Source organism: Eubalaena glacialis, chromosome 16 (assembly GCF_028564815.1).
Source record: "Eubalaena glacialis isolate mEubGla1 chromosome 16, mEubGla1.1.hap2.+ XY, whole genome shotgun sequence".
In the NCBI taxonomy this organism is placed as follows: domain Eukaryota; kingdom Metazoa; phylum Chordata; class Mammalia; order Artiodactyla; family Balaenidae; genus Eubalaena; species Eubalaena glacialis.
The window spans coordinates 20,601,947-20,615,069 of record NC_083731.1 but is presented as its reverse complement, the minus strand read 5'-3'; positions in this window follow the sequence as shown (position 1 = coordinate 20,615,069).

Below are 13,123 nucleotides of genomic sequence, written 5' to 3'. Positions count from 1 at the left end.
ATGTCATAAAATAAAACACCCATGAAATTTTGGAATTATTCTTACTTAGGTATGATTGTATAATATGGTATTTTAAAATTTTTCTGCTTTATTAAGTGACATTTTTGGTTTTAATAATGTGTGACCTGTTTAATTTTGAAGCCACATTAGCCTAACTTTACAAAATGAATTAATGAGTTAAATAAGTCATGTTGACCCAGTGGATTTTAGGATTTGAACTTGTAGTGCCTTGCCATTTTCTTCTAGGTTTATTTCCTGTTCTGCCTCTATTTTGTTTGACCTCATTATTGTAAATTACAATTTACTAGGCAATAATCCATATACTATATAATCACAAATGTATTGGAGTACAGGTATTTGCACTATAAGCTTAACTTTTAAATATGTACCTTATAAATTAATGCATGCATTTATACATTATGTTATATATTTTTCTCAAACTTCCTAAAGTTATATATATATTTTTATCTTTTCAAAGAGCTAACTTAAGTTTTAATTAATAACACTACAATTTTGATTAGCAGCAAATACCTTAATTTCTCATCATATCTTTGCAAATTTGTTACTTCCATTTTTTTAGTTTGTTTTATTTTGTTGGTCTTTTCATAGATTCCTGATATTAAAATTTTGTCCATTTCTTTCTAAGAAATCTACTTAAAGCTGTAATATTTTATTTGTAAACTACTTAGGCCATAACCCACAAGGTATTTTTTTAGTCACCTTTACTTGTCTATCATTTTCTGTTAAAATGATCAAATAGGGAAGTAGGAAAAATAGTGAATTAAACCCCATATATGCATGACACAAAGATTCAAAAATTAATTTTTCTTCGTTTGCTTTACTTGTCCTTTTTTTTTCTGTAATGAATTTTAAACATATCCCCATAGGTCACACCTTGACCCATATATACTTCAATATGTGTTTTTCAGGTCATAGATAATTTTTTACCATATAACCATGATGCTGTTGTTCTGTTATCACATTTTTTTCTCATTTTCTCTGAACTGTTATCTAGAGTGGATTTATTTTAGTAAGGATTTAAACAAGGTCCACGTACCACATTTAGTTGTTAGATGTTCTACGTCTAATTTTTTTCTTAATGTGGAAACCTGTTAAATTTCCCTTTAGAACATACCACATTGTGTTTCTGCTTGTTCTCTGATTGTCATTTAACTTGTTTCTCTCTTCTCTGTATTTGCTAAAATTTGAAGTTAATTCTAGATATTTGCTTTACAAATTTGACATGAACACTTCAAAGATATTCCTCTGAGATTCATATTGCTCTATATCAGGAAACAGAATATTTGTTGTCCATTTTTAGAGAATCTGAGATTCTACTAGTGGTTCAGGAGATGACAGCCTTATGTTTCCATTTTGAAGTTCTCCATGAAGTATTCACTCAATGATTTTATTCCTTATTATTTCTTGAAAAAATTATTTCATGAGGAATTACCAAATGTTGTTTCTCAAATTTTATCACTTTCTTCATGTTTTGGCTTCTGTATACACATACATATCTGATCAGGTTCCTTTGAATTTACTTCTTACTTCTGAAAAAAAAAAAAGTGTATTTTTTCCAGTTCTTTTATGATATGTGTCAGCTCCCATTTCATGTCCTCCTGCCTGTCTAGCTGCAAAATATCAGAATTTGTTTATATTCTGATTTGTGTCCTTCCAAAGCTTGGACAGTTCTTTGAATTTCTTTTATAGAACTTTAAATCATTAGGTTTCTGTTTCCATTTGCTTTGTGGTCACATTCTTTTGGCATCTAGTCATTTTCTATTGGAATTTTATTAGGTACATTTTCTATTTTGTCTTCTATACAATTTTTCGGTTTTGATTTTTATCTATTTTTTTCCCATATCTAAATGAGATGTGTCCTGAACTATAAGGAAAAGGTTCACTCCAAGTATTTTAAATCTACTTTCTATATATATTTCATTTCTGTCTTTTCTATTTTTATTTCTGTTTTTATCATTCAAAAATCAAACACATAAAAAATTTTAACAGTTCACAGGTAGGTATATTTGATTAGTTTATTGTTATTTTCTATTTATATTGCATTAATACATTGAGGTCATTGGATGTTACACCTAGCTAATTGATCTTATTTGGAATTTCTTGAGATATTCTCTGTAGTCTGAACATATTATCTAGTGTGTAAATATGTGTATATTTCAAGATATGATCATAGGCGTCATACTTAAAACAGAATCCTATTTATGCCATTTCATCCTCTTGCACATATTTGCCAATGGAAATACTGGGAACAATTATTCTTATTCATTTGAAGATGACCACTCTTACTCTTTGCAGACTTTTTGGATTTACATTTTGTTTTTGGTGTTTTGAACATCGTGGTTTGCCCGCCTCTCTGTTGAAAAAGGGGATTGTGGGAAAGCTGGCTAAGTCTTTTTTGCTCCATAAAGGGAGGCGTCAGATTCCACTGCTTGACTAGGCATTTTCTCGTATCTCTAGCCTGACTCTCTATGATGCTCAGTCTTGAAGGGACAGTACCAAGGACTCTTGGCAAGGACATTCATCTAGCCTACTACTTGTCACCTATAAATGAGAGAGTTTTTATCCCCTCTGAAGTGAAGAATACAGATTCAAGAAATACTCCAAATTCATTGTTTTGGGTATATATTAATATTTCATGTATTTCAGATATTTGCCTTCTGAAACTCAAAGCTCTGTTTCCTTTTTGGGGATACCTTATCAGTTTATTTATTTTTTTTTCAAATTATTCAGTAGAAAAGAGGTAACTCTACACACAAAGTAAAGAACTGATCATTTCTAATGCTTGTTTGGCAGTTGAAAGGTTTGTTAACAATGGCTTAAACCATATATGTCCAAAATATTTGGATGTAGTATTGTCTACTGTATTGGTCTAATGGTGAGAATGCTTCCTTTCTCCCAACTAATGGCTATGAAATCTAAAATCTAATATATCAACCATAGTAAAGGGTTACATCTTTATTTACCCAATTATATTATAGTCTCAGGAACTTAAAGTTGACATTCAGTAATTTTGTAAATCTCCATTTGTGTTGGGAATCAAGATGATGTAAATTGCAGAGCTGTGTTGGTGTACTGATGAGTAGAGAAAGCCAGTCTACAGAGAGAAGAATGAAGGAGACCTACAAACTGTTGTAGAGATGAGAAGTCATGTGGCTCCAGGGGGAGAGAGAGAGAGACTGATGATGTGGGAGCTTTGATCCTTGGTGGATTTCCGCATCTCAGTTCTCAGCACTCAGGAGGTCTGAATGTACTGTCTGCCCTTGAGTTCAATGAAATACCGCTGGATCCTTTACTTGCATTCTTTTAATAAATGTCTTTCTTGTTTCTTCTTTTAATCTATTTTTCTGGCTTAAGGCATTTAAAATTCAGTTCTCTAATGAGCCAAGATTAACTTTGACTAACATGAATATTATTTGCACCTTACATTGTAGAGATTAGTTTAAGAAGTTGTGTGTAACACACTGCACAGGTACAAGAAACAAATGATAACTTAGGTAAAAATAGCAGATTTTTCAGGCCCTTGCTGTATCAGCTTTATTTTTAGCTTTACGTGTTTAATTGTATTCCTAATTCCTACTGAGTCAAATTGATTAGATGATTAACAGTTCCTCAAATCGTTTGCTACCGATGGCATGGTAATCTGTTACTATTGGAAGAAAAACAAACAAACAAAAAACCCTGGGGGTGAATTTTCTGAATCAAATAAATATTATTGTAGCACTTTTATAATGCCAGCATGTGTTCTAATATTTTAATCACTTTTGCTGTCAAAATAAATTGAAATGGAAATACTGTCTCTAAGGACATAAAGATGTATTTCATTTTATTTAAAGTTTACAATTCCATATTTTATACTAAACAAACACTAATTACATGTTCAAAAAAATAAACCTCTGAATACTTATTACAGTTGTATACTATAAATCTGCTAAGAAACATAAGTGATATTAGAAGATTTAAAATATGGACCCATTTTTAATACATTAGCACATTAATTTGTATCATGTATGAATATACAATACTATATTATTAATTTGTTCATATATATAAGGATGTCAAATATTGTGGAGGATGCAGTATTTCTGAATTATTCAGAGCAAAGCACAGATATTATGGTCTGTCATAGCTTCAAACTGTGATTCTGCTGGTTACTAGTTCATGATTCTGGGCAAGACTTAAATCCTCTAAGTCTCAGTTTTTACATTGAGTTCTTGGAGTAATTATGTTAGTTTTATAATATAATGTTTTCCAACATGTAGCACAGTGCCTGGCATAAAGTATATAATTGGTAACTGATTCTTGTTATAAGGCAGGAGAAAAATACGTGCAAAAATTAAGTTATACATAAATGATGATAATTGCCTCCTTAGGTATAAGGTCTCACGTGGGATTTCTCTAAGGTTTCCTCTTCTGACTCAATAATATAAGTTTACCTCACGCTTGGGGAAGCCACAGCTTCATGAGGGAAGATGTCTCTCAGATCTTCTGCCCTGAGCTCCATCTTTGGCATGCTGCTCCCAGTCACTTGGGGAAGATCCTAGGAAAATGTTGCCTAGTTGTCACATTTTGGCTGGAGAACCTCAAGATTCTGTCATACATACACAGAGTCATTACAAGTTCAACTATGTGTTTTCTGTTTTTTTATTATACCCGATTGATTGATTCTCTCATTGCCCTCTCAGTGTGAAGAGAAGTCATCAGTCTGTTCTCTCATATGAGGCTTCTCACTCCTGCCACTTAGTTCTCCAAGGCTTCTTATTTATCATCAGCTCTCTGAGAAAAAAACAATGCTTCTCTAACTTGTCAAACATGGTTTGGTTTTTAGAATGGGACTGATGACCTCTTGTGACTGCCTCTATCCTACTCTTTCTGTATTGTTGACTTAAAGAAAAACACACAACGTAAGAGCTGTGAGTTTAAGTTTTATTCCGGGTCTTACTGAGGATGATAGCCTGAAAGACAGCCACTCAGGTAGCTTTGAGGAGGTGCTCCGAAGAGGTAGGGGAGAGGCCAATTTATATATGATTATTTTTTTTTTTTTTGCTAAGAAATGCATGCAGTCAAGGATACATCTTAGATCAGTGCTAATCACAAAGAACAGATGTCTCAAGTTAATGATTTTAGTGCTTTTCTACGTATGGGAAGATGCAAGAATCTGAGGTCATTGAAATTCTTCCTGAGATGCGCATCTAACTGTCTAAGGGCCTGTTGATCCAAAGTACAGAGTGCCTCATCCTGTTTTTCATCCTGACTTCCTATTAGGTTGCACTGTCAGTGGGCAACTGCAGTGGGTTATGAGTCTCAACCCTTGTAGGACTGGGTGGTGAGGAACGCTCCTTTGTTCTTTGTTCGCAGTATCTTCACCGTAGAAATTTTCTAATTAATTCAAGGTAATTTTGGTGAAAATAGTCAGCCCATGAACCTCCAGTAATAATGATTTCTGTGTATAATGTTGTCCTGGAAGAGCATAGAAGTTGATGAGAGAATTTGAGTTCAAGTTTCAGATCTGATGTTCACTAGCTGTGTCACACTAACTGCTGCTTCTGTGTGTTTAGCAAGGACCCGTGCCCTGTAAATAATCCCTTGCCTTGTATACACCAAAAAAGGGAAATATTTTGATAGAGGAATGAAGCTATTAGGCAAATTATTATACTCCCTGAATCCCAACTTCTTTACCAATGAAGCAGATATAAGAATTTTAACTTTATAAAATTAAAGTGTATTAAGAAATAGCAGTAATTTGTGTTACAATCTTCGCATATTAAGTAAGGCTATGTTTTTCTTTGCTCTACAGCTGTGAGAGGTTTGAGAAGATATTTTGGAACTAAAAATTATTTTTAAAAAAAGCTTCAATGGTTGAGAATACTGGTGTCTAGGAAAATAGTCTTATTGGTGACAGAATGATTAGATCATTTTTGTCTGTAGTTTTAAGCAGGATAAAAAGACCCTCTCAGCACTTTCCAACTATAAAACAGATGGTCTAGTTAAGACCTGCCAGATGGAGGATATGTGACAGATTAGAAGGTACAAGAACTTGCTGTTGCCTGACTTCACTACCAAGTATATCCTTCCTCTTTCCTTCCTCAGTCAAGCCATAATTTTAATAAGTTTTCATTTTTTTTGTTTTGTTCTTAAGAATCCACTCTACTCCATGTGGCCATAATCCTCCAGGGAAGTAGAACTCAGTCCATGAAATAAAATCCTTTTGGTCTAAGATGTGTGTGCTGGTCCCATTACTCTCATCATGAATTGGTTTAGGAGTGGAACTATAATATAATTCTCACCTGTAATATGAAAAGAACACAATTGGCAAACTTCTAAAAAGCTTTTTGTCACTGATAAGAAGACCCAAGCACTTTGGAGGAGTGTTCTTCTCTCCCTGACTCCCTCTCCTTCCATAAACATTGACCTGAAACAACAGCAGCCATCCTTAGAACATGACAGCAGCAAAACTTCTGACAGAGTAGATTGAAAGAAACTGAGACTTTAATACTATCATTGATAGTTAAGAACTCTGATAACACTTACCTTTGAACTTCTTGCTGTGTTAGAGAAAATACTTCCTTACCTTTAAAATTCAGTTGAGATAGTTTTATGTTACATGCACCTGAAAGCATTCCAACAAATATAAGGATGAGTGCATTACGATCCATGAAGTCCCATTGGCTGTGTGGCAATTGGTTAGTGAGTTCAACGTGATAATTTAAAATAGAAAGTGTAAACATTGATGCCATTGCTGTATAAACAGTGAGATTCTTTAGTAGGGAACCATATTGTCAAAAATAAAATTATTTAGCACATATCCTCCTGAGTTGGATATAATCTACTGGAGATATTAGAGATCAGTGATCATTCTTAGTTTTGTATATACATCAAGTACATAGCACAAACTAAGTGTTCAAAAATATTTGCCAAATAATAATAAAAGAATAATCCCTATGAAATAATCACTTTGAACAAATATTTTATATTGGCTATACAAAGAACTAGAAAAGATATAGTTAATAATTGATGGTAGAAAAAGCAATATTTATTGAAACATTGCTGAATTACTTGCTGTAGTCGAAATAGGATGCTAGAGAACACAAAGTGATGGAATGCAATGATGAATAGTTGACTAGTGATATTAGATGTATGAGGAAAGGACAAATCTGGAAAAATATATATAGCCTTTCATTAAGTCTTATTTAACATCTCAAGTGACAGATTCATATATTAATATTATAGGTCTTTAAGCAAAATTTTGATTTTACTAAATTTTATATATTTGAAATAAAAATGAAATTGAAAAAAATGGAAATCTGATTCTATAAGGTAAAGCCTGAAATTAGTGGAACTAATCATTGGAAAAGTCCAAATCTTCTTTTTATCTTGTCTTGTCCTATTTTTCTTTCTCTCTACTTTCTTTACTAGTTATTCTCTCATTACCCAGGGCTCCCTATTTTATGATCATTTCTGACATGTCCTCATAAGGCAATTCTCAGTGTTTTAGACTAATCTCTCTAGTTTACTCTTCAAACTATACTTGCTCCTAGCAAACTAGTTTTGTTGGAGATAGTTCATAAACTATTTCTCCTTGGAGTGGAATTGAAAAATATATTACCTAAAGGCAGAATGTAAGACATTCTTTGGAGATATTTAGGAGGTCCTAAAATTGTACAATAATTAGACCTGTGGGTATGTTTGATATAAGCCAATAGGAGAAATGGAGAATCCGTTTAGTCCTTCAGATCAGGAGAATCAACTCCAGAGATCAGTTGAATAACAAAACTCCTAAGGAACAGTCCTCAACTCACTCTATAGATAGAGGACTATTTTATTTTTCTGTAAGACTTGATCTGAGAAAATTAATTATTAAATATAAGGAGATAAAATAAAAACAATAGGGAAAATAAACTTTCCCTGCTATGAACAATTCTAAGAAATGGCAGTCCTCTAACTAATGAACAAAGGTTATACTCAGGAAATATTGAGAGAGAGAGAGAGAGAGAGTGTGTGTGTGTGTGTGTGTGTGTGTGGTGAGTTGGGTGCATTTCCTAAAGCTAAATGTAGCCTGTATATTTATATAATATTAAGTGATCAATGCAGGATATTACCCATTATTGAAAACTATATTTGGATATTTTTGGAATGCAAAATGTGTGCACCCTACTGGCTTGAACAATTTAATGCAAATTCAACAAATTCTCTCATGATTAGTTACTTATGCATTCAAGAATTTGGATCCAGAAGAATATCTACATGTGGTCTTCTATTTTTAAAATGATTTGGGGGATTTGTGCTGTAAAAAAAAAAGAAATGTTAATATTCTATTTTCTTTTAGTTTTGTTTCTCTTTGTATTTGAACCCTGATACATTTGAAAAGCAACAGCTGGGGAGTGACAAGCAATCTTAGAAATTGTGGATTCTTTCACAAAACCATATCTAAACTCATTTATAATGTTCCTTCTATTTTCTAGAGTTAGTAATTGATTTATGCATGTTAACTTATTTTGAGAACTTATATATATATATGTATGTGTATATATATATATATAATGTATGTGTGCATGTGTGTAATTTTTAAGTTATTCAAATACGTTGCAAATATCCTTGATTATATTCAATTTTATTAAATATAAAAAGCACTCTCACATTTGCAATGCTTTTAGAAATATCGGGCTATAGAATATATGATAATACATGAAAGTCTGAAAATTAAACTGATATATTTTCCTAATGTTTTTAAATGTGTTTCCCAATAAATACCATAATAAGGTTTTTAGGGGAGCAAAATTTGCCACCTCAAAATATTATTTTGGCATGCACATTATTTCAAGCTGAAAACAATCAAGGCCCAAAAGACTCAGGAAAAAAAAAATGTGACCTTCCCCTTAACTGCCTAAAAGAATGTAGATAGAGAACCTGTTCCAGGAAGGGAACTATCACGATAGATAACTGTAGTATGAACTAGGTGTGTAGGTAGGGTGGAACCTGGCAAAGTCTGTTCCTTTCTGTGCCCCATGGTCTCTGCCTAGCCCAGCAAACATTTGTTTACCACTCATTTGCTTTTTCACCTCCATGTGTATTGTCTTCCTTCCACTTGACGTCCCAAACCACTACCTCCAATATCCTCTTTTCTCTTTAGCTGAAGGTGGTACTTAAAATGAGTATTTTGGCCATTTTGGCGAGTTACTCAGTTTTCCTAGGTCTCTCCCATGTATATATGTTATTAAACGTCTGTTTAATTTTAGCCTGTTCATGTGTCTCATGTCAACTTAATTCTTAGACCAGCCAGAAGAATGTAGGAGGGTAGAGGAAAATCTCTTCCTCCCCGACAGATTTATATATTTCATTTTCTTAGTAATTTCTCAATTATTTCCCACATAGAATGGCAATAATTTAGTTGGTTAAAGTAAGGCATATTAAAACTCTGATAACCTTGAACAGTGCTATCCAAGAGAGTTTTCCTCAATGATGGAAACTCTTAATAACTGCACTGTCCATTGTGGTAGTCACTAACCATGTGCAGCTATTGAGTGCTTGATATATGGCTAGTGTGACTGAGGGAGAACGTTTTATTTTATTTTAATTAATTTAAATATAAATTTAACTAGCCACAATGGCTAGCATCTACTGTGTTGCACAGTTATATCGGGAGTAATATATGTATCTTCAAAGTCTTTTTTGTCATTTCAAAATAGATTGCACAGAGGGGAAAGCTTTTTCTGCTATTGTCAGTTAAAAAAAATAATTCCATACAATGCATGACCCAATGAAGTGTAGGTATAAAGTAGAAATGGAGAATAGTGGTATATAAGATTAGGTGACTATAGCTTCTAGAAATGTTTTGTCTTCACAGTGATCTATTTTAAAGACTTTGCATGGCTTTTTTGGGGGGAAGGACTGTGTTTGGCATTTGTTCCCTACTCTGCCCTTTCTCTCCCCATTTCCTGCCCTGGATAGATTCCCATGTTCATAATCGCAAATCTGGCCTCTACTACGATCTCTTTTAATTGAGCTTACCCTCCGTTAAAGAAAGGGCCTTTATTTTAAAGGTGTATTTATTTGAATTTAATATGAATAAAAATGACTTTATTTTATACTCTGTGAGAAGTTGATATAAAAAGATACACAGTTCTCTAAAGCTCAAATTATTAATTTGTTAAATAAAAACATTTATTACGTGTTTCTTTTAAAGGGGACAGTTAGACAAACACCTGCTTTACCTATAAAGTCAAACATAGCTGTAAATCTCTGAGAAAATTTACTTTTAGATAATTTAAAAATCAATAAAATTCTTGCCATATTGTATAGCTTTGAAAAAGGCATTGACCTAAAAAAATATTTCATGCCACAGCAAATTTTTGTGCATCAAAGAACACAAACAGAAAGTGAAAAGACAACTTATAAAATAAGAAAATGTATTTTCAAGGAATATATCTGATGAATCTAGTATCCAGAATATGTAACTATATATTAAATATATAAAATATTAATATATGTATTACGTATAAATGTATATTAAGTATATAAAAATATATTGTTCAGTATTACGTGAACAATATAGAGACAAATAACCCACTTAAAAATGGATAAAGGCATAGACGTTTCTTCAAATCATATACAAATGGCCAATAAGCACATGGAAAAATGGTCCACATTATTAGTCGTTAGAGACACACAAATCAAAACCACAATCTAATACATTTTAACAGTCGCTCCAGTTTCTTAAGTATAACATAAATTGAAATAAAAGAAGAGTAATTTGCAGTTAAGTAATATGGGTTCCATTTACTTCTTAAATTTGTGTCCTGACTAGCTTAGAAGACATAACAAAGTCATCATGTACTTACACCTACAAGTAGTCTAACTATAAATGTGATAGGAATGCTATAAGGTAAATTTCAAGCCACTGGCATCATTAACAAAATAACACATTTTCTTGATACAATGAAAAAATATTAGTATAATTTTGAACAAAGCAAAGTGCTATATTTCTTCATTTGATGTAGTAGTTGAATTTGTTGCATATTTTGTAATTATTAAGCTCTGCAAAAATAATTTTATTATATAGATTTAAATGTTGCTTAGAAAAGTATAAACATTTTTCACCTACATGAATATCCAGTAGAACATGTGAATGTTCTGGAGAATTAGGGAAAACATTTCAGGTTTTGGTGACAAGAGGGGAATTGGAGTGATTTGTACTCTCCCAAAGCGTACAAATTCAAAAGTGATTTATACAGTGCACCTCAAATAACATTTATTGTGCTATCTCCAAGCCACTAGAGGCAAATAGCAGTACCAATGAATAAGGTAGAATACAACAATAACGATTTCTAAAATACTGCCTTCCCCAGTGGTTGGACCCTTTAAAAACCATTGCTTTAGACACATTTCTGTAGCAGTTACATCCGTGTCTTTTATCTAACATATTCTTTCTCTGTTACAACTTATTTTAAAAATGGTGGCAACTACAGTCATTTTCCAAAGTTACATGTTTAAGAACGTGGACATGATAAACTGAGGAGGTGTCAAAAAACTGTTTTCGAGACCAAAGCAGACCAAACCCCTCCAAGCTCTGAAAGAGACTGACGGGATGGAGGAGTCGTCGGAAATTAGGAAGACGTTCCAAGGAGGAAGGAAAGAGTGCTTCCTTCTCCCTGCAAGACTAATAAGAAAAGTTCAAGACCATTTTAAAAGCTTCCACTTGAATCCACTGAAATTTGTGGAAAATAGTGGGATGGTGGTCAGCATACCAAAGAAAAATTTTCTGTAGGTTCTAGAAGTAAAAGTCTATTTGTGGCAATAGAGAGCTGCCTCTGGGAAAGTAAATGGCTTTCACTGACATTTCCAGATGTTTATTGTTCATCTCAATCACTGAAATACAAGCTTATTAAGGCTAGAGATTTTCTCTCTTTAGTTCACTGCTACAGCTCTACTATCTAAAGCATTGCTTAGAAAATAGCAAGTTGACAATAAATATTTTGAATTACCAAATGAATGAATTAATGATACGTAGGATAGAACAAGTGATGATACCCTGTGTGGATGGATGTAGCATTTGTCATTCATCAGGATAGAGAACACAGGAAAAATAGTATATTCAGAGGGATGGAGTAAAAAAGATGGGTATAGCATTGGGAATGTTAAGTTTTAGGTCTGTTTGACATCCAAATGTAGATGCCCAATAGGCATTTGGATATATACATCTAGATTTCATAAGAGCCATTTGGGCTATAGATTTAAAAAAGAAAAAAGAAACTAGGTGTCAAAATAACTGAAACCAAGTGTTGAGCATATAATGCCATACGCCATCATAGTACACAGACCAGGCTTTCAGACAATATTTATAGCAGGTGTGAGATTTTCTTATTGCCCATTGCATCCTGGGGCAGGGAAGATATACTAGCAGAGCTGGATGTCAAATTTTGGACTGAGTGCTTGTAGAAGGCATGATTCAGGAACCACCAACTTTTCTTATGGCATGGCCAAGGGCCAGGGTTTATACCCAATGTTAATTGTTACAGCAGTATAAATTGACAGAGTGTTTGAAGATAATCTAACAAGAGGGAACAAAGATTTGGGGTAGCAACAGAACTTTTTCGGTTTTGTTAAGATGTCAGTAAAAATAGCGTATCTCTATACTCATGGAAATCACCCTGTCAAATGCAAATTAATGATTATTTAGAAGAGGGAAGAAATTTTTATTTGTAGGCAAGAGAGGATGGGATCTGGCACAATAATCAAGGATTTGGCTTTAGCAATGTGTTTGGATAATTCATCTTTGGTAAAGAGTAGAAAGACATACTATATGGGTGCAAAATCTGCTGCAATCAAGATCTGTTGATTCTGTTTCTAGAATTTAATGACTTCTTTTCAGTCCCTCATAATATCCTGTGATAATTTAATCCCTATTTTATCCCTCTCTTCCCATCAATACCACTCACACATTCACTGAATATTCATTTAAGGTTGAACTTTATGCTGCTTCCCTGTTTGCTCTGTTGCCTCTTATCCTTTGATGATGCTCTGCCATCCTAGGGCTCTCCTTCAGCTGTCAGTTCAAGCTTGATAACATGTATGTCCTTCAAATACTGTCCACTTAAAGAGCATTTGT